This window comes from Vicugna pacos, chromosome 6 (assembly GCF_048564905.1).
Source record: "Vicugna pacos chromosome 6, VicPac4, whole genome shotgun sequence".
Lineage (NCBI taxonomy): Eukaryota > Metazoa > Chordata > Mammalia > Artiodactyla > Camelidae > Vicugna > Vicugna pacos.
In genome coordinates, this window is record NC_132992.1 from 51,992,012 (window position 1) to 52,012,034 (window position 20,023).

At 44.3% G+C, this 20,023-nt stretch overlaps 1 long non-coding RNA gene across 3 annotated transcripts in view; it reads right to left on the reverse strand.

Moving 5' to 3' along the window:
- LOC140696912 (uncharacterized) overlaps window positions 1–7,308 on the reverse strand; it is a 347,036-nt gene extending 339,728 nt beyond the window's left edge. For all 3 annotated transcript variants that reach the window (XR_012073581.1, XR_012073579.1, XR_012073580.1), the window contains exon 1: window positions 7,082–7,308. This is a non-coding gene — a long non-coding RNA (uncharacterized lncRNA). The remainder of the gene's footprint in view (window positions 1–7,081) is intronic.
- Window positions 7,309–20,023: the final 12,715 nt, after the last annotated feature.

Below are 20,023 nucleotides of genomic sequence, written 5' to 3' on the forward strand. Positions count from 1 at the left end.
AGTGTGTTTTTTAATACTGCTCATCTCTGGCCCTTGGTGTAGCTATGATTATTCCTCATGATATATGTTTGCATAAATGTTTTTTTTTAATTATTTTATTGTTGTACCTGGTCTGGATGTTGAGGATGGAAATAACACACAAAACTATTTGATGATTCTTAAATCCAAGTGAGAGGCACAAACAGAAGTGAATCCACTCTCCCTCTGACACTGGCCTGAATGCACCCCCACAAGCTCCTCACCAATGATGCTCTTTTGAAAGTAACTCCATCCTGTTTACATCAGGTATGCATTTGTTCTAGCCATGAGCAAGTTTAACACTGCAAAGGGATTACATGTGGCTGGAGGATGTAGTGGAACGTGAAAAGCTACCAAGTCTGAAAACTGTAGATACAATATTTGTATTCTTAGTAGAAATGATAGGAAATCTCAAAGTTTCTGGGTACAACATGTGAATATAGCAAATTGTTGAGAGAGAACTTAGACTATTGTCTCAAAAATGGTGACATGAAGACAAAGCTGATGACAGAGACATTCCAGTACTCTACCTTTTAGAGAAATCTGCAGAAAATCGAGGGCCAGATCCCCCTTCCATGTACCACTAAAAGCAAGTCAAACCAGTCCTGAAGCTCCCCAGATTACTCCAACCCTCAGACCCTCTTCCCCACCCAAACTTAGAAGCAACCCATTAAGGGGAGGAGTGGAGGTGGAAAATAGTAAGTGTTCTGCATAGTGAGGAAGGACGCCAGCTTTCCAATCACCCACGTGTTAGCTGACTTCCTCGCCGCCCTTTGTATGTTGCACAGTATTTGATGGCTCAGCAGAGGCCATTCCTAGGCATTGTACCAAGATGCCACCCAAGAGCCGACAGTTCTATTTCAACAGTTACCATCTTTGCCAATATAGCAGGGCAACACACGGATGTCAATTCCCACAGCCTGAAACACAATTTTTTTTTACACAGATTTTGTAACCATGTGACTGTGAGTCAACCAGGTGTTTTTACCCTTTATCCATTCATTCTTTGAAAACCCTGCCCTTGTAAGGTGTTACTCCTGATAATCAAAATACCCTACTTGCTTAGTAAATTAATTACCAGTCTGGTGCCACCGAGGTCAAGCCCTCCACTGAGAAGCAGAGCCACTACGGGGCCCTCCTGTTCCCAGATGTGCCCGCAGAGAGATTCTTGAGGTTGATGCAACGTTAACCCTCAAGAGAACTGGAAAAAGAATCTGATATTTTTCCCATTGCCCAGAAGTAATTCGAGAAAGGGGCAGAAATGAAGCCTCATATTTCTGCTTTGAGAGGTTGGATGGAGAAAGAGTATCCCAGGTTTAGGAGCCTGGGGGCTCAGAGTGAGTCAAATGATTCAACGATTCACTGAGTCTCATCTATTAAATAAAAATGATGCTCCTAAGCTTTCAGACACACATTTTGTCACTGTCATCCACACAGGCTAAGATGAAGAGCAAGACTCCATTTATTTCCAGAGCTTCCTTGCTGAAAGATGCTACGTGTGATGCGAAGTTCACTGACATATCAATTCACAATTGGTTGGGATTGTCACAGAAATGTACAACTTCAAACAACATCAACCAGAGACAGATCTTTGCCATAAAATACAGACAGGGATCATTTATCTGAGTGTGTCTCCTGCCTTCTTACTTTCAGAAGCTCAGCATGTGGACATGTCTAAACTGCATTCCACTTCCACTCAGACCACAGTCTGGACCGTGTGAGGCCAAACTCCTCCCAATATGGCAGCTACAACATAAAGGGCCAACTTCATCTCACTTTGAATAATCCAGACTGGGTTCGCGACTTTGTTTTATCACTCACCAGCTGGGTAGCCTCAAGCACATAGTTTAAAACTCTCAGAGCCTCAGACTCCTCACTTGTGACATTCAGACAATGCTTCAACTCTTTGGATTGTCAGGGAGTTTGAGGTTAAAAAGTATTTGTGGAAACACCCAACACAGATGTGTTTCTGAGCACAGACACCCAGTAATTAGTCTTCTCAAAAATTTATGAATAATGGTTATCTTTCTAAGTCATTTTCCATGACACTCATTCTTTTCGCTTCTCTCCTACCTGTTGTAGCTGGGACAAAGTTTCCAAGTACAAATGAAGTGACCCTCGTCAAGCAATAAAGAAACAAATCCTGGAACAGCTATTTCCTGTCTGACAGTTGGTACACGTATGCTTCAGTGACTTTACTGTTTAGCCATGAAACCTTCATCATAAGTGTCATTTGGCTTTAACTTTGCAATAAGGTAATTATAGTGCCGGGCTTATTAAAAACAGACTCCATCACAGGAGACTTTGACGGATGTTGGCTGAAGTTCTAGTTTGACAGGCAAGTGGAATGAGCAAGTGCATGGCAGAGCTAAAGACATTATATTGCAAATGCTGTTTATTTTCTGTCAACTATAAACTATGCAGTAAATAACACATTATAAAAGAGATCCGGAAATAACATTAAGCTAAAATGGAACCATCAATTATTCTCTCTTCTTTCGCTTTCAGAAGATTTTTTTTCCCCTTCACTAGTGGTACTTTTTTCTTTATTCGTTAATTGCTTTTTTTCCACAACTCCCCTGGTCTGCTCCACTGCCTATAAATCACTGTAAAAAAAGATAAAATGTTACTATTATGAAACGAGTGTAAAAAAGGTATTTAAATAAATTTGCTTTTGCCATTGAGCCAACTCTCTCTAACTTTTGAGGGAGAGTTTAAAGCTTCTACTGAGTATGTAGTAAACTTTTTTGGCAGAGTGCATGTATTTTTAGGACTCACACTATTTTAGGCACTGGGCAGAGTCCAGAATTGAAGCAGTCACTTCACAGTGAGTTTTGGGATGTAAATTTAAAAGATACTATGGGAGGAAGTTCAAGGTATTGAATCACAAAGGGTTTTGGATTAGCCGGCTGCAACAGCAAGATGGTAATAAATGGAGCAAACGGCACGAAGGAGAGGAAGAAAGAAGAATAAATGAAAAATTTATGTCTAACCTAACTCGGTCCCCACTGGAAGCCACACCTACATCCAAGCCTTAGGAAGCTGTTCCAGTTTCCACGTGTGAAGGTCCAAGGCTCACATCTAGATCAACGAATACTTTCTGAAAATCTATCCCATGTCCAGCATCTTGCTAAACATCCCTTTTATTTATTTCTTTTTAACACCTCTATTGTGATATGATTCCTGTACAGTAAACTACACATATTTCAGACGCAAAATTTGATGAATTTTGATAGATGCATCTACATCAATGAAATCACCATGCAATCAAGATGGCTAACACTTGCATCACTCCCCAAGAGGTGCAAATTTTGAATTCCCAATTAATCCCTTCCCACCCCCTTTAGTCTCTGGTAACCACAAGTTTGTTCTCTATGTCTGAGAGCCTGTTTTTGCTAAACACCCCTTTTACAAGTGAATCCATTCATTCAAACATTTTGAGCACCTAATATGTGTCACATATTGGGATCCAACTGTGAATGAGACAGAAATGGCCCTTATTCTTAAGTTCACACTTTATTTCTATATTTGCCCTTATGATATTCAGATTTCATGGTTAAAACTCATCTTCTCTAAGATGATGCCCAACGGGTATACCCAGCATTGTCACTAGAGAACCTCTTTATTACATAATCTTGATGAGCACATTGCTGCCACAGGTAAAACGATGTAGGAATAGGAACTTCCAGTTACTCCAATTATCCACACCCATATATGTGGGTCAGAGAGAGAACCGAATGGGATGGAATTGAAGGAAGTCCTGTAATGGGGCTAATGTACATATTTTTATTCCATCAGCAGATTATAAAATTACTAGCCAACAACCTTATGTGTAATAGAAACCCCCAAATACAAAGACACGTACAATAAAACCTACTGGACACAGTCCCGTATTTCAGGTTCTCTAAGAATTCAAGTTCTCATTTAAAACATTACATTGCTACAAGTCGCAACAGGCACTTTGAATAGTGGCCAAAGTTACTTGCAATTAAAGCAAATAAGGGGTACTGGCCCCTCACTGAGTTTTTCAGTCATATACAGATAATTCATCCTATGTTTAAAATAATAATGAACAAATTCTAACACATTTGATTAGAAAATGTTAAATTCTTTGCATCCCTGCAGATAACTGGAGACAATCTAAAATGTCTCAAACATCATGATCAGGAATCACGGTCTGGTTATCGAAGAGTTACGTGAATTACAGCACTCTGGGAAATATTAATTGAAAGGAGTACGTGTCCTTAGAGATTTCTGGCTAGCCCAAAGTACCATGGGAATAAATGGAAAGCGTTTGAAACCACAATTCAGCAGGAATAAGACATAAGAACAGAAACACCAATATACCTAGAGAACAGGATTAAATCTCATGGACAAAGGACCACAAAGACATCCCCATCATACAACACCAGCACAGAGACCTGCCACCATTTCTTTAACTCTCTGAGCACTAAAATTCTCTAAAACCATGAAATAAAAGTTTGATAATTTCACTTAAGTACTCTACTGTAAGGGAAGTGAGCATTATTATAAAGCAGATGTTTCTGTTTATAAACAGAGGGCATAGAAAAGTTCATGGCAGTTAGACACAGGCAGCAGTCCCTGAGTCCTACTCAGTCTCGAGGGTTTCTTAAACCTATCACTTCTCTAGAACAGATACATTGGCTGTTTGCTGAGGTTGCCACTTTCAGCAGCATGTTTTCGCATGTCTGTTTCTCCTACATCTTAGAGTATAAATGTGTTCATGACACATACTGGCGATGTGGGAAGAACACGAGGACAACCTAACTCAGAAAGACTCAAATAATGACATCACTGCATGTTACTTATTCATGATGCTTCCGTTTCCTCAACTATAAAATGAGGATGGTGTCGGTGTCGTCTGCTCAGACACGTTATAAGGAGTAAATGAGGTCTCTGATGCCAAGCAAGGGCCTGGCTCTGTGCCTGAGGACGGTTGCTAAAATTACTACTATAGGTGCTGTTGATATATTGATAATATCTTTACCAACAGTATAACTGGTATAGATAAATGTGTGTGTGTGTGTGTATGTGTATATATAGAGAGAAAATCAGAGACAGAATTTAGGCAGAATGGGTAGGAAAGGGACCTGAAAAGTAGTGCATTTTAGAAATAACCAAAGACTTATTTAAGAATGTCTGAACAATAAGTTCATATTCTTCCAAGTCTCCAATGTATAGAATTCCACCCACGTGCCCCAGTGTTCCCCTGGCCGCCTCTTACATCCCCATTGACCGATCTAGTTATCTTTCAAGACCTTTGTTCCGACAACGTTTGGGCACGCTTCCGCGACAGCACTCTCCACGCCACTGCTGAAATGACTTCTTCCCACAGAAATCTCCCCCACCAAACTGTCGACTCCTGAGAACTGACCCTGTCCATCGCTGGGTCCTGCAGCCCTAACATGGTGCCTAGCTCCAAATTTGAAGGAGGAGGAGAAGAAAGAGAGCAGAGGGAAGGGGAGAGGAAAAACTGAGAGGGATACAGAGAAACGAGGCCGAATGTGCACAATCTGATCTCCATGAAACATTTCTAAACCTTCCCAGAAGTTTCTGCTGATTTCAAGAGCTTCCCCTGGATTTCTTTGACTCTGCTTTGGGCTGAATTTTCACACTCAGAGACAGTGAATGCTATTGGCTCGAAAAATGCGACCCACGAAGCCACAAGAAAATCGGTCAGAAAGAAAAGCCTTCATTTAAGTATCCCTCTGCATATGGCAAGAATTTCAGAAATTATACAGCCTCTGCATTTTAAGAAATTCTGATGATCTTTTCTCAGGAATTCCTCTCCATGTTTGCTACTTACCTTAATCCAGTTCACTTCATTCATGTCACAAAGATTTAGTGAGCAGCTACAGGTGCCAAGCATTCTTCCGGGGACTAGAGGCTGCCTTTATGAACCTTACATTCCCCAAGGGCAGAGGCAGACCAAATCGTCAGTAAGTAAATGAGTAGGTGATAGATGCAGTCAGGAGTGGGGTAGCGGGAGGAGACAGAAGGGATGGGGGGATGCAGAGTGCCTGGGTCAGTGTTGAACAGACTGGTCAGGTGAGGTGACTTGGGGGGGAACATTTGAACGGAGCGCACGGGCAGTTTGAGGGAGCATTCCACACAGAGGGGAGAGCTGTTGCAAACACGCCTGGTGCCTCTGACAGGCAGCGAGGAGGCCACTGTGGATGGAGCACAGGGTGCTAGCTGGAGTGGGAAGAGGGCAGGTGAGGTCAAGGATGTCATGGGACAGAGTGGTGGCAGACCGCGTTTGGCCTCACAGCCACCGCAAAGACTACGATTTTACCCTGAGTCAAGTGGCAACCCATTGGAGAGTTTGCCTTGACCCACCTTTCTCTTCCAATAAACAGCTTCCTTGAGGTGTCTCAGTGGACAGTTAGGGGCTTTTGCAGTGAACCTGCCTGCTCATGCTTTGTTATAGCTTTAACTGCTGAGGGCAACATCAGCTGCCTAGCAGATGTATTTCTCTTAGATCTGGAACCTGCACCCCTGTCCTGAGTCCCTTTTTTTTTTTTTTTAAGAGATCCTGCCTCTGGATTTCTCCTGGTTGCACCTCTTCCCCTGGGGTGACAAGTCCAAGAAGTCAAGGGACTTGCTCACCCACATCTGCCTCCCTCCTTCTAGTCCACACCCCACGCCCAGGAACTTTCTACCCAAACAGGAGACTCTCATCCCCAGGGCCCCTGCAGCCCTCTTCTCCTGGCCCACCACTCCTAAGCCAGGCCACGCTCCCCCAGAGTGCAAACCACCAGGCCAAGGATGGCCAGGGCGGCTGCTTGCCGGAGGTTAGAGCTTGGTCTTTCAGGCAGGGGCAGGGGACCACATGCATGGATGAGAGGCCCCCTGATGCGTGCACAGAGCCAGAGGGACCAGGCTAGGACCGTTCATACTGCAGCCCTACTCATATTCCAGCCCCAGCCCTTCAAGTGTCCAGCGGACGAGGTATCAAAGCCTTTCAAATGATCACCTAGAATACCCCAACCGTCCCGCCACAAGTAAGAGTAGAAGCTCTCCCTCCACACCCGGTTCTCACCGCAGCAAGAAGCTGTCTGCCCTGCAGCTCTATTCCCCGGCTCCCCTGGCTCATTCACTTTATCACAATGGTCACAACGGATTTCCAGAGATACGGATTCCTGTTACCCGAGACACGTGTCCTACATCCCCTGGTTCCCCAGCTGCCAGCTTTCTATGAGATGAGTCACTCGATCGCCCCTGAGGCTCTCCTCAGCCACAGGGTGTCAGACACACCATGGAAATGGATGGTTCTACTCACTTCGGCCAGGAGCAGTAACTGTCCATCAAAATGGCTACTGCCTGCAGCCATCACTTTTTAAAGGGACTCAGCACTTAGGAACCATTTTACCTTGAACATAACGTATTTTCAGCAGTTAAATACTAGCTCTCTCCAGAAGAGTACTTTTTTAGTAGAAGGGCTTTCAAATCTATTGTCTCCTTTTATTATCTTAACATCTCTGTGAAGCAGCTGAAGTAGTTGAAGGAACAGAATCCCAGAGAGGGTGGAGGATTTGACCGCGACCACTTACAAAGGGAGTGTTCCCATGAAGTCTGCATCTCGGCCTGGGCCTGACCCAGAGAGCATTTCCAGTACACCTTGCCAATCTTTCTGAAACCCTCCCTCCCTCCTTCCCCAGACGTCCTCAATTTATTTGGCCACTTCCAAGTCTCCTGTGATATCTCTTCCTTTCTGAATCTGCCACATCAGGGTTACCCGCCTTAGAATGAAATAAACATGAGAGGCTCTGTGTTCTCCAGTGAAACACCATGTCTCTTCATTCACTCATCTGATGGGTACTGCGTGTCTATTTGGTTCCAGGCACCATGTCTGGGGAACTCAAAATAGTCAACATTCCCGCTCTTAGGGAGCTCACACTCTAGAGGAGGGGGACAGTCGATAAACCAGAATACACACAATGAGCAAGAGGGCTGTGCCTGTGGCACCCCTGTGCCTCTGTACCCACGGTTCGCAGGCAAGCCAGCCAACAGCTCCAACCAGTGAGCACCTAAGACGTTGCGTCTGCCTTGCCAGACCCTCATGCAGGACACGCCCAAAGAGCTGGGGACTTGAGAGCCTCAGCAACAGCCCTCCACCAAGAACAGATTACAGTTAGTGGGTAGAGACCCCAGCATCCTCGCTCTCAGGTGGGACAGCTTTGACACTTGCTCTCCTACATCCTCACTCAGGTTCTCCAGTGGCAATGAGCTCCAACTGCCCATGGCCGTCACCTGCTCATTAACGTTCCCCACACTGCCTTCTACTGAGTCCAGCCTCACTTCCACACACCCTCACCTGTACCTCCTGGGATCATCTCCTAGAAAAATGACCTAAACTCAAATCTTTGTCCCGGGGCACCACAGGAAACAAAGAGACAGAGGAAAGAAGGGGCAATGTTACATCAGGTGCTCAGGGGAGACTAAGGAATGAGGGATGCTGAGCTTAGCTGAGACCTGAATGATGAGGGGGACAAAGGAACATGGAGACCTAAGGCGTCTCTCCAAGGAGAGAGAAGAGCAGGTGGGAAAAACCTGGGGCTGGGTGGAGTTCAGGGCACCTGAAGGAAACTCGAGGCCAGAGTGGCTGGAGCAGATGAGCTCAGAGAAGTGAGACGGGGATGGTCCCAGAGCCCCTTGGGGCCACAGTAAGGATTTTTCTGGATTTCACGCTAAGCACGATGGGAAGCTTCTAGACAGCCAAGCCAGAGTGACATGATCCAATCCACTTTTTTTTAAGGTCATCCTGGCTGCTGTTGGATCCAGTACCCACCATGCCAACACCACACAGCACACATAACCGGCCCTCTAGGATGGCTAAGTTAGACACCATATGAAGAGTAGTTAGAGTGAATTTCAGCCAAAATAAAATAATAAAGATTGCAATTCAGGAATTTTCCTCTGGCTAACAGAGAACTTCCCAAATCTTCAGCCCCACAACCCCCACGTCAGGAATGCATTCACCAAGCCCTTTGTGAAGAAAGTCATGCAAAGTCCAACTGGCACATTATTATTCCCAAATATGTCTCCAGTAGCCACGCGCCCAGGAGTTCTGTGTCACATACATAAAAGCTTAGAGAATTCAGTCACTTTCCTGATAACCATTTTGAAGCAAAACAGAAAGATGTCTTTTGCTAATAAGAGAAAAATGAAGGTCGATATATCTGATCATCTGGCCCCTGATTTCAAAAGATCACTGCTTTTAAATCCTCCTTGTTCTTAATGTGCTGTACTAATGCCTCCTGGTAGGAACGGCTCTGCCATTTTGCTGTTTAATGTGGATGCTGGGGAAGCAAAGGTTAGAATCTTGCACCTTTTAGGGCAGAAAGATAAGGCTAGTTAGGCTGATGCTGGACAATCCATCAGAATAAATTAGTTTCCCCTCTCTGAAATGCTCCTTTGTCAGCTTTGGGAGGAGGCAGTCACTCTTTGAGCTCAGCTAATGCAGCCAAGAGCAGAATATCAGATGAGATGCAGAGAAGTTTACTTCAAAATCACTGCTTGGAGCTAAAGCATCTTGATGCCTGTGCACACGCTGCCTGTGAGCCCATCACCCGCCCTCAAAGGGGGATTCCACTGTTCACCACTGTTCCCAGGAGCTATTCACTAGGAACCAGATTATTAGGCAAGAAAAAAAAAATGTTTCTAAATGCCTCAATCCATGCACTTTCTCAAAGAATTACACAGGGAAAACATCTGTCAAAATTAACCAAAGGAAAGCAATCTCCCCCTACTTTTTTAAAGGGAGATTTTTGTTTAAATTTTTTTTAAACAGCAGTTTTATTCACTTTTAATTCTGGATATTTGTAGGAAATTTTATGTAACAAAAGAATCACTTCTTGGTTGAAATATTTTTTGCAGTTTCAGCTCTCACAGCATTATCCTCTGCAATTCGAGTGTAGGGGTCACTGGATGCAGCGGAAAGTCATCCATGCTCGAGACCTATACGGTTTTTTTTAAATTAAAGTACACAGTGTTGTGCTACTTTCTGGTGGACAGCATAGTGATTCAGTTTTATATATAGGTATATATTCCTTTTCATATTCTTTTTCATTATAGGCTATTACAAGATTTTGACTATAGTTCCCCATGCTTTACAGTTGTTTATCTATTTTATACATAGTTCCAGATCTAAACAGCAGTTATGTTTTGCTGGAGAACCAAGAGCACAGGTCCCTCCTCCATGCTCAGGAGTGAGGACTAAAACCAGCCCAGGAACAAGGAAAACCTACAATGAACCCTACCGCAGTCAAAGTCATCGTTGGAGGCCTTTTAATTGACTCTGATCTCATACTAGCAAAATGGAACGTTAAATTTCGATTTTGAACCTGTGTTTTGTGTGTTCAGTTGCATCTCTTGTTTTTTTCAGTCTCAAAGTAATTACCTATTTGGCAATATTTGTGTAAATAACCACTCAAGCGTGTCAAGTGTGTTTGTGGAACAAGCCCCAGTGAAATCACTTATTTTAATTTATATATGTGAATAAAGTAGAAAATACGGAGCTACAATTTCTCTGTTATTAATATGTGCAGCTATAGTCAAGACAATGTGGGAGATTGATTCATTCCATCACTCATTCAACCAATCTTATGGGGGGGGCCTCTTCGGCACCAGGCACTGTTCTAGATCCTGCAAAGCAGCAGTGAACAAAATCCTTCACCTGTTGGAGTTTCTGTTCGAGTCACTAAAAACAGATCAGTCCCTAAACCAGACATGTGCATGTTTATGCCAGAGGCAATAAATGCTACAGAGAAAAATAAAGCTAAGATGAGAAACAGAGAAGTCCATGAAGATGGGGGAGCTAATTTAAACAGACGGTCAGAGGGAAACTTCACTGACGAAGTGACATTTAGGCAGAAACCTGAAGATGAGAAAAGAGCCCTCCTAAATCCAGGAGGAACATTCCAGGCTGAGATAACGGCCAGTGCAAAGACCCTGAGGTGAGAGTAGGCTTGGAGTGTAGACGAAACTACACGAAGGAACATGTGGCTGAGGCTGCATGAGTAGCAGGAAAGGAGGACGGAGAGGTGGTAAGCAGAGGCCGGGGGCAGATCATGCAGGGCCTTGCAGCTGGCTGTAAAGGGCTATTGGTCAAGGGTGTCTGCTATACACCAGGCTCTGAGGACACGGCAGCGAGCAGACACCTAAGTTCCCTGCTGTGCAGAGCTTACTTCCAGTAGATAAACACACACACAGAAGCCACTTCTCCTCCTCACCCTTTCCCAATGTTCCGGCAACGTAATAATCATCCCTCAGTCAGTAGACGAAGCAAAGACCAGATTCTACAGGAAATAAAATCGCTTGCCTGCCCCCGCTCCAGTTCCCTGAGCAGAGCTGACCCATGACTCTCATAGCTCACAGGAAGCCCATGCATCTGTTGTATTTTGTCCGTAATGACAGCAAAATACATTTGAATATCATGAATTTCTATCTGTGTGAAAGCAAGAATTCATTAGCCAAATTAAAACAAACTTCAAATATAAAAATAACTCTGAAGCCTAAGATCTAGACCATTTCCCACTGCTCAACTCTCAGGTTGGCTGGTCATCATTTTATTTCTAATTCTTATTAATTCATTCCAAATTTTAACTTGGAAGCCAGCCATTACTCTCTGCTCTGGCTTGTTCCTTGGATTACGTGAAGACTTCAAAGCCCCCAAGGTTTCTACGTTGTTCCTCCAGAGCAAACTCATCTGCCATCCTCTGACACTTCTGGGGAGACCATTAGCCCTGCAGGCCCAGGGCCACTCACCACTTACCACCCAGGTGGGCCACCTGAAGAGGGATGGCCAGAAAATAGCTGTGTCGGCATCACTAGCGCTCTAGGGCCATGTCTGTCATTCACTCAGACTGTGAATCCAGACCTCCAGGCCACCCCCAGTGCTGTGGGTCTTCAGTGCCAGAGCTGGAGTGAACTCCAAACTACCCAGAAGTTTCCCATCCCCTTTTCTAAACACAAATGGTTAAAGGGCCCTGTTGCCACCTGCTAGGCATTAACCAATAACTAATGTCCATCTCATGGTTTTGTTTTATTCCCTTGGAGGATCTTTTCTCCATAAGCATCCTGAGTTCGTGCCCTGCCTCTTCATTTTCTTCCCATACTGACTTCCAGACAAAAACTACTAACTTCCTGCTGGGAAAAGGAGGTGGAGAGGGGCCCAATGGGTTTGAAACCAAGCCGTTCTTCCCCCTTCCCCAAGCCCAGCAAAGCACTTCCACCTGCTTTCAAGCCAGGACTCAGTGGCTTAACCTGTACACAATGACAGAGGTTAATTAATTACCTGCCTCTGCCCTGGTTGCCCCTGGCAACTGGCACTGGCTCATAACTAAATCCCAACTAGAGAGATTTCATAGAGATTTTAACTTTCACTAGATGAGAAATTTGATCGGAATTTAGAGCCAAATATTAATTGGAAATAAGAGGAACCATCTCCATTGATTAAAATGCTAAATCCCCATCTTCTAACAACAGTTATGTCTCAATTACTCAAAGTCACAGTAAGAAAGCACCTGATTACAAGATGTTCTATCAAGTTAAACATCCATTGGCCTTTAAGCCAATCGAAAGCACTTCCTTTCAGGGCCCTGGACTACCAGCATGAACTAAAGCAGGGGATCTGGCATGGTAATGACACAGGCTTCATAATTCCCAATGGTCACGTTTCGTCACCAGCAGTGGTTGACTAGCATATGCCCCACCCAGCCAGCCTCCATCCCCTCCACTATGGAAATCACTGTGTGCCACTGTCGAAACTGTGCCTTTTCCAGCCCATTGATTTCTCTGTATTTAAGAGGAACAGCATTTCCATCTCTTAGATTAGATTTTGTTCATTAAATCCTCATCTCACATCCCAACCTGCCAAATATTCATCAGTGGAGATCTGGGATTCAGGCACCACAAGCCATTAAGCACAACATCTTGGAATTTACAATTTTGTTTTACAAAGCCCTCTAAAGATAATATATCTCATATATATTAGCCTAATAAAATATTAAACAAAAATGAATGTTTTCTAGAGCATTTTGAATATATTATAGACTCAACACTTGACAATTTCCATTTCATCACACACAATATGCAAAGACCAGCGAATCCAAGTTCTTGTTTGTTTTTTATTATAACTAGTAAGTGCAACCATTTGTTAATATTCCATTTTTAAATTTTTTTTTAATTTTAATTAGTGAGGGAGGGAAATGCACATGATGGTTTGGGAGCATGTTGTTTAATAAGGCTTAAAGTAGAAGATGTTAATGATAAAATTGTATTATGCCAGAAAGGAGGAGCTTAGTGGTAAAGCCTGAATCCTTGGAGGAACATAGTACAGCCCCCAGACCATTCAGTTTCCTTGGGTGTGACCTCCATGATCAAAGGAGGCCAGTCATAAAGGGATTGTGAAATAGATCCGGGTGACAGCTGGGTGACATCAAGCCTTACAGATCAGCCCACAGAATTCTTCCTCAGCAGCAATGGGGTATCACCTACCAAAGAACTGGACCAACGAAACCACGTGGAACTGGTCATGCCTATAGAGGCCAGAAGTGGGACAGTCCCCTCTACCGTGATGGGAGCAGGAAAGACCTGAGAATAGAGTTCTGCCCCAAGAGCTGGAAAGACAGCCCCGAGGAAGTAATCTGGGAGAAGTCCCAAACCTAGATACCCCAATCCAAATAAAGAAGGGTTTAACCATGGGATGAAGCAGGTTAAGCAGTTTTACAAACAATCCAGGGCCCCAGGAAACTAAAGCAGGGCTGTCCTCTCAAGAAAGTCATGTGCCGGTTTAAATATCTGGGACTTACATTCCAGTGTAGGGGTTCATCATGTTAGAAATGAAAATCTTCAGGTACAGTTTCTCACATTTCCTGATCAGGCTGTTCCACAATGTGATGAACACCGCGATCACAATAAAAATGTTTTATTTAGTGGCTAATTGTATGCACCGGTAGCTACCATTTCCAAATGTCTCCTTTTATTACCCTTGTTCAAGAAAGTCTTAATATGTAAGTGATTTACTGATCACTTAAAATGCCAGCCTTGCCATTAGGAGGTACATTCGCTATACGTTGCTTAATTTTATAGTACATTATTTCTTTATAAACAGACACATTACTGGAGAACATTAATTAAACCTTTTCCCCATTATGCACTTCACTTCGAGGACGACCGTGTAACCAAGCGTGCGCCTGATGGCTGTGCCTGTGACACCATTTCTTGGCTCTCAAAGGAAGCACACACCCCGAGAAGTGATGCTACAGAGACGCCAGGATGAGGCCACAGACAGCGCTGATTTGTGAAAGATGCACTTAATGAATAATGCATGGCAGATGCGCTTCAACAACCCAATTTGCTGAACTATTTAGCATCAATAACCGAGCTGTAATAGAAACAGAAGGCCTTTTAGAGCTGGGTTATGAGATGGGTTTTAATAAAATGATATCACTGCAATCATATGCATCCTATTTGCATGTAGTAGAACCTGGTGTTTAGGTTGATATAAAAAGAAAACTTTTGTAGCCACTTTTTTTTGATAAAGCCCTCGCTCAGAAATGTGTGGGAAAGTGGGAGCCGTGGGAGGATCAGCCGTTGGGGAAGGACTGGAGGAAACACTGAGCAAGGGCTTCTTTCTCCCTGCAAATCACACAGCATTAAACAGCTCAACTGTGATTTCAGAAAAGCCTTCCAGTTGAAAAATAATTCCAGTGAGGAACACAGAACCACAAGCCAATGTTCTGGCTGCTTTGAGCCTGGAAGACAGGTGTTACATGGCAATTTCCCCTGGAATAACATGTTTCCTCATATGCATGGAAAAGGGCAAGAATGGTGTCAAGAAACTAATCTTTAGTAAATCATCTGCTAAACATGCTTGAATTATATATGTTATATCTCCCTGTTGACCCTTACTCTCCAAAATCAAGAAGCAAGAACAAAGCCCTGTGCCTAACACCTGAGAGACTGTGAAAATCACGGGCAAGGAGTCCAGTTAGCAACATTTAAATGAAAGTTTCTAATTTAGCACCTTCCCATTGATAAGAATAAGAGAGATTCACACATGTCAAGTTTCCCAGTACCAAGAAAACATGTAAAGAAGAGAACTAAATTTTTGATAAGAATAGGATTTTATGGTTGCATCAGCAGTATTTACTGAGTGAACAAAGATGAGTTCAGGAATTCAATATTAACAGTTATATAAAGACTTAGGAGAAATTTCCTAGAGCAAACGACTAGTCCAAAGTCCAGATCCCATCCAGAATGGCCAAAAGTCATCTTCTAGGAGCAACGCATTAAAATTCCCCCTCGCCAAGCCTTGTTGTGTCCCTAGAAGCCTTGAAATCCAGTGACATCTCTGAAGCCTAGTAGTTGGCCAAGCAGGAGACTGGGCTTAAGGATGCCAGCTTCTTAGCAGAAGCTCCCCATGGTTCATCTTCTACCATTTCTAAAGCATCTCATAACAATGTCAGACCAAACATGGGAGGAAAGCTCTGCTCCACTGGGTGCTTTAACTACTCGCTCACAAGTGAGCAATTAGAGCCTTAAAGAAAGTCTTTGCAAATGCAAAACCGACTTCTGCTGATAAAGAAATGATGACGGTGGAGTAGCTTCTGCATGCCAGATTGTGTGAGGTGATCCACACAATGTCAGTAACGATTAGAAAAGATGAATATTGGAATTGACAAAACAAAATGAAGGTAAAGTGAGTGGAAGAAACCAACTGTCTATTTTTGCCATACAGCTTTGGGAAGAAGAAAGATAAACAGAAGTAAGATAAGACAGAGGGGAGACCTACTGGGACTACAGTCTTGTCTGTCTTAAAGACGGTGCTGGATGAAACGGTTGACAGGTTCTGCTACGTCCTGGCATGGATGGCATTCCTGAGCAGTGTGAAGACCTGTACCCCTGCAGAATTGGAAGGTGATAAGGAAATAGCCTGCAGGCATGTTTCTCCTTAGCAACCCTCACCTAAGTGAGTTTATAAAAAAAAACCCAGAACTTCTCCTAAGCCAAGCATCCAAAGTGTCCTGCCTTACTAATTAGTACATCTTTCATCTCAATGAGTCTTTCACTTTATAGATAAGGAAACCAAGGTTTAGGTGTAAATTGTCCAAGTCACAGCCAGCCTTGGAAATCAAGTCCAGCTGATGCCAAAGCCCTGAAACACCACCTCTCAGATCTGAATAGACGCTGAGCATTCGGCGCAGGATTTGACAGGGTTTGGGTTTGAACACTGTGGCTGAGGCAATGATTCCCAACTGTGCTGGGAATTAACTTCCAATCCCATCTTAAAGGTGGAAAAAAGTTGCAAAAGTTCCTTAAATTCAACATGTCCAAGAACAACTTACATGACTTTTCACCCCGAACAATTTCTTCTCTCGGTGAGTGGTACAAATACCCATCTATTTCTGCCACCCAAGGACATAGAAGTCATGCTGGAATGTTCCATGACTCCCTAGACCCACACACATACATATCATATCAAATCCATCACCAAATCCTGCAATTTTATCTTCCAAATATCTCTCTCTGGTGCTGCCACTCGAATCCAGGCACCATCACCTCCCTGGGATTGAAAAACCCCTCAACTCCTCCCCCTACCTCAGGCAGACACTCACCTAGCCCTTCCATTCTATCCACTGCAGCCAGAGTGTTCTTTTTGATATGTAAACCTGCTGACATCCCCACTCCACTACCCCTTCCCCCGGTTCTCAAAACACACCAATAGCTCCCCACTGTGAGTAAGGCAGAGAACAAAACCTTAGCGTAGCCCCGCCAGGACTACCTGCTGCCTACTCATCTCTCCAGACACACATCAAATTGTTCTCTTTCTCTCTGTGTGTTCCAGCCACTCACAGCCTGATTTGCACTTCTTCAAACATTTCATATTCTTCCCTCCATCAGACCTTGACAGGCGCAGGGAATGCACCCAAAGTGTCCCTCCCAACTCCCAGCCAACTAGCAACTCCCATCCACCCTTCAAACCTCAGCTCAAATTGTGCATCCTGATACAAGTCTTCCCTAAGCCCTAAAACTAAGGCCCTGTTGTTAGACACTTACCCAGCATCTTGTGCCTCCCCTTTGTGGCACTTGTTAAGGTGCATTTAGACGATTTTTTGATTCTCCCTCTCTTTTGCTCAGTTGCAAGCTCTGAGCGGGGACTACATCTTCATCTTCCCCTCTGAATCCTACCACCAAACCCAATTTCTGACACAGGGTCGGTGCTTAGTAAATATCTGTAGGTGACAGAAGGGACAAATAAAGGAAGGGAAGGAGGCAGGAGGAGGGGACATGGAGAAGGCTACTCATTTGTATCCTAGGTCTCGGGACTGGCTTGGGGAGCGGGGCAGGCTTGGCCAGCCCAGCTGCCGGCCAAGAATGGGAGAGGAGCTGCTACGAGGCAGGCTGCCAACAGGTCTGCTCCACTCTCCCTGGCAACCCGCTTGCCTGGCCACCTTTGAGGGGGCCCCCTGTAAGCCAGAGTCTCCCTGATAGGATTTCTTCTAACATTTGTCCTACTTTTATGTGAGGCAAAAATCAGAGTGTAGGTAGGACCTGAGAAAACATTCATACCTTGCCTGACCTAAAACTGACCACATTTACGTAAGTGTCATCTGTTCAGGCGAGGTTGCTACAAAGTGCTCCATCAAGTTAGTGTCGTGCCACTTTCTCCCATTCAGCCGTTCAGCATTAACATCTTCTGTATTTGGGCATCACCTGGTTAGTATCCAGTATTTCATGACTGCCTTTGAATTTCTCCCTGCAGTGTTATCTCTCTTCCCTCATTTCCTATGGAGTCTGCTCTGAGCCAATCTCATCCAGCTTCACTTCTAACTCCCTAGAGTGGCTTCCCAGTTCACACCTCTTCCTCTGTGATGTTGGCACCTGGTGGGGATTTTAGAAACACAGACTGGCATTGGGAGCAAACAAGCCTCTGGGTGGCCATGTCTGCACCATGTCAATCCTGCTTAGACACTCAAAGAACTCCTACAGCGGGCTGGCTCCAGTCCAAAGTGGAAATCCTGTGCTGACCACAGACAGAAAGGAATGTCCAAGTCATACTCTGGCATCAGCTTCTCCAGATCGATCCCTCCTGCCCAATTTAGAGGACAACTTGAAAAGCTACCGTCACTGGCTTCCCTGCCTGTGTGGCTCAGCGGCTCCACATTTTAGATTCTCCAAAAAAGCTCATCCCACTGGCACAGAGACAATCCTTCTGGGAAATGAAGAGCAAGAGACTGTGGTAATGCTGGCAGCACCCGTAGCCCTCCACTTATCTACTGATTGCAGAGCAGATGAGGGCTTACAAGAGAAGAGTGCCTGCTGGAAAGTCTATGTGATCTGCCCTTTAAAGTGAAAAGGAAACCTCATGACATCAAGCAAACTTGGCACACTGACCCCATGAGATTACAGCACCAGCTTCCTATACCCACCAGTGCAACTTGCAGGTAGATTACCAGTAATTAAGAGACTTCGAACTGAGCTCCCATTCCAGAATTATTGGTTTGAGTGGACAGAAAAGGGAACTGCCGATGCAACAGCTAAAAAACGGAATGTTTCTCCTGTCCCAGTGACTTGAGTATTTTCATCAGAAAGATCACTGGGTGGGATAACTCAGGTGTGATTTGGGTGGGGCCCCTGCTTACTGCTGGAGGTGAAGCTGCCAGAAGAACACAGAGTAAATGTGTCCCCCACCCGGCACTGGTCTGTAATCTGGAGCTTACGCCACATGTCCTCAAGAGGCAGGATAACACAAAAGGACAGAAGCTACAAAAGGACAGGTTTGGGTTCCATGGAACTGCCGGAGCAGCCCAAAGATGGTGTTGGCGCTCTCTAGTGGCCATGAGTTCTCCATCATGGATGGAGAGGACGTCCAGTCACGGGCACAGGGGAGACAATCCTTGCTCAGATGAAGGAAAATAAGTAAAAGCCTAGGTTTAAATGAAAGAGAAGCCTTAAGGAAGCCCCTGAGGTGATTAGCAGACTGAGACAGCCATCGTGCCCCGGGTGTCTAGGGCCAAAGTTGGGTCATGCCCTGGAGATGTCAAGTTTAGACAGGACAATATTTTGCTAGGGTGTCATAGGTGTTCAAGCTTTGGGTAAGTAGTGGGATTTTATCCACCTTCAGCTGGTATTGCTAAACACCCAAATTACATACCATATTTTGTGCTTATGTGCCCATGTATTTTTTTTTCTGGAGAGAGAGCTGACAGAATTTATCTGATTCTAAAAGGCTACACACATGGTTTTAAACTTCAAAGCATCTTCAAGTCTTACAGGTATGTTTAATATAAAATACTTGGATGCTGGAAATAGTCACTTTCTTACTTGATTCAATAATTAAAGGTTAAAAGTTGTAACCAGGATTAATCCTTGCTCTTTGGGGGCCTGAGAGTATATAATAAATAAAACAGATCCCTCCTACTGATGATTATACTTCAGCTGGTATTCAGGTTTCAGTTCTACAAAGTCCTGGGAATGAACACACAACATAACATCTATAGAGTACATCCACTCCAAGGTGGGATCCGTATGGTATGCGTACTAGACATTCACCTTTGCCTCCCTAAATTCCTTCTCCCCACTCTGGCAACTGCCTCAGTTTTTATTTGGAGATCTGCTTCTCCTACTCTCAAATAGTGTGATCTAGAACAGGCCCCCTCTGCAGTTCTGGGGTTGTAGCTCCTTCAGCCAGAGTCAGACCTTCCTTGGCCACAACTACTGGTGTAGGGTAGACAGGTAACTCAATCCAGTCGAGTCCTGGTGACTCTCAGGACATTTCCTGGGAACACTGAGACAAGGAGCTTTGCTTCTTCACCCTGGATCTAAATCTCTGAATTGCTGACAGGCACCTCATAACTGTGTGAGGTCCCCAAAGCCAACAATGGATAACAGAATTCAGTTTGGGGTAACATGGTTATAGCCATGAATCAAGGCACACTTGGGACTATCACACCTCACTCATATGTGCAAATAAACT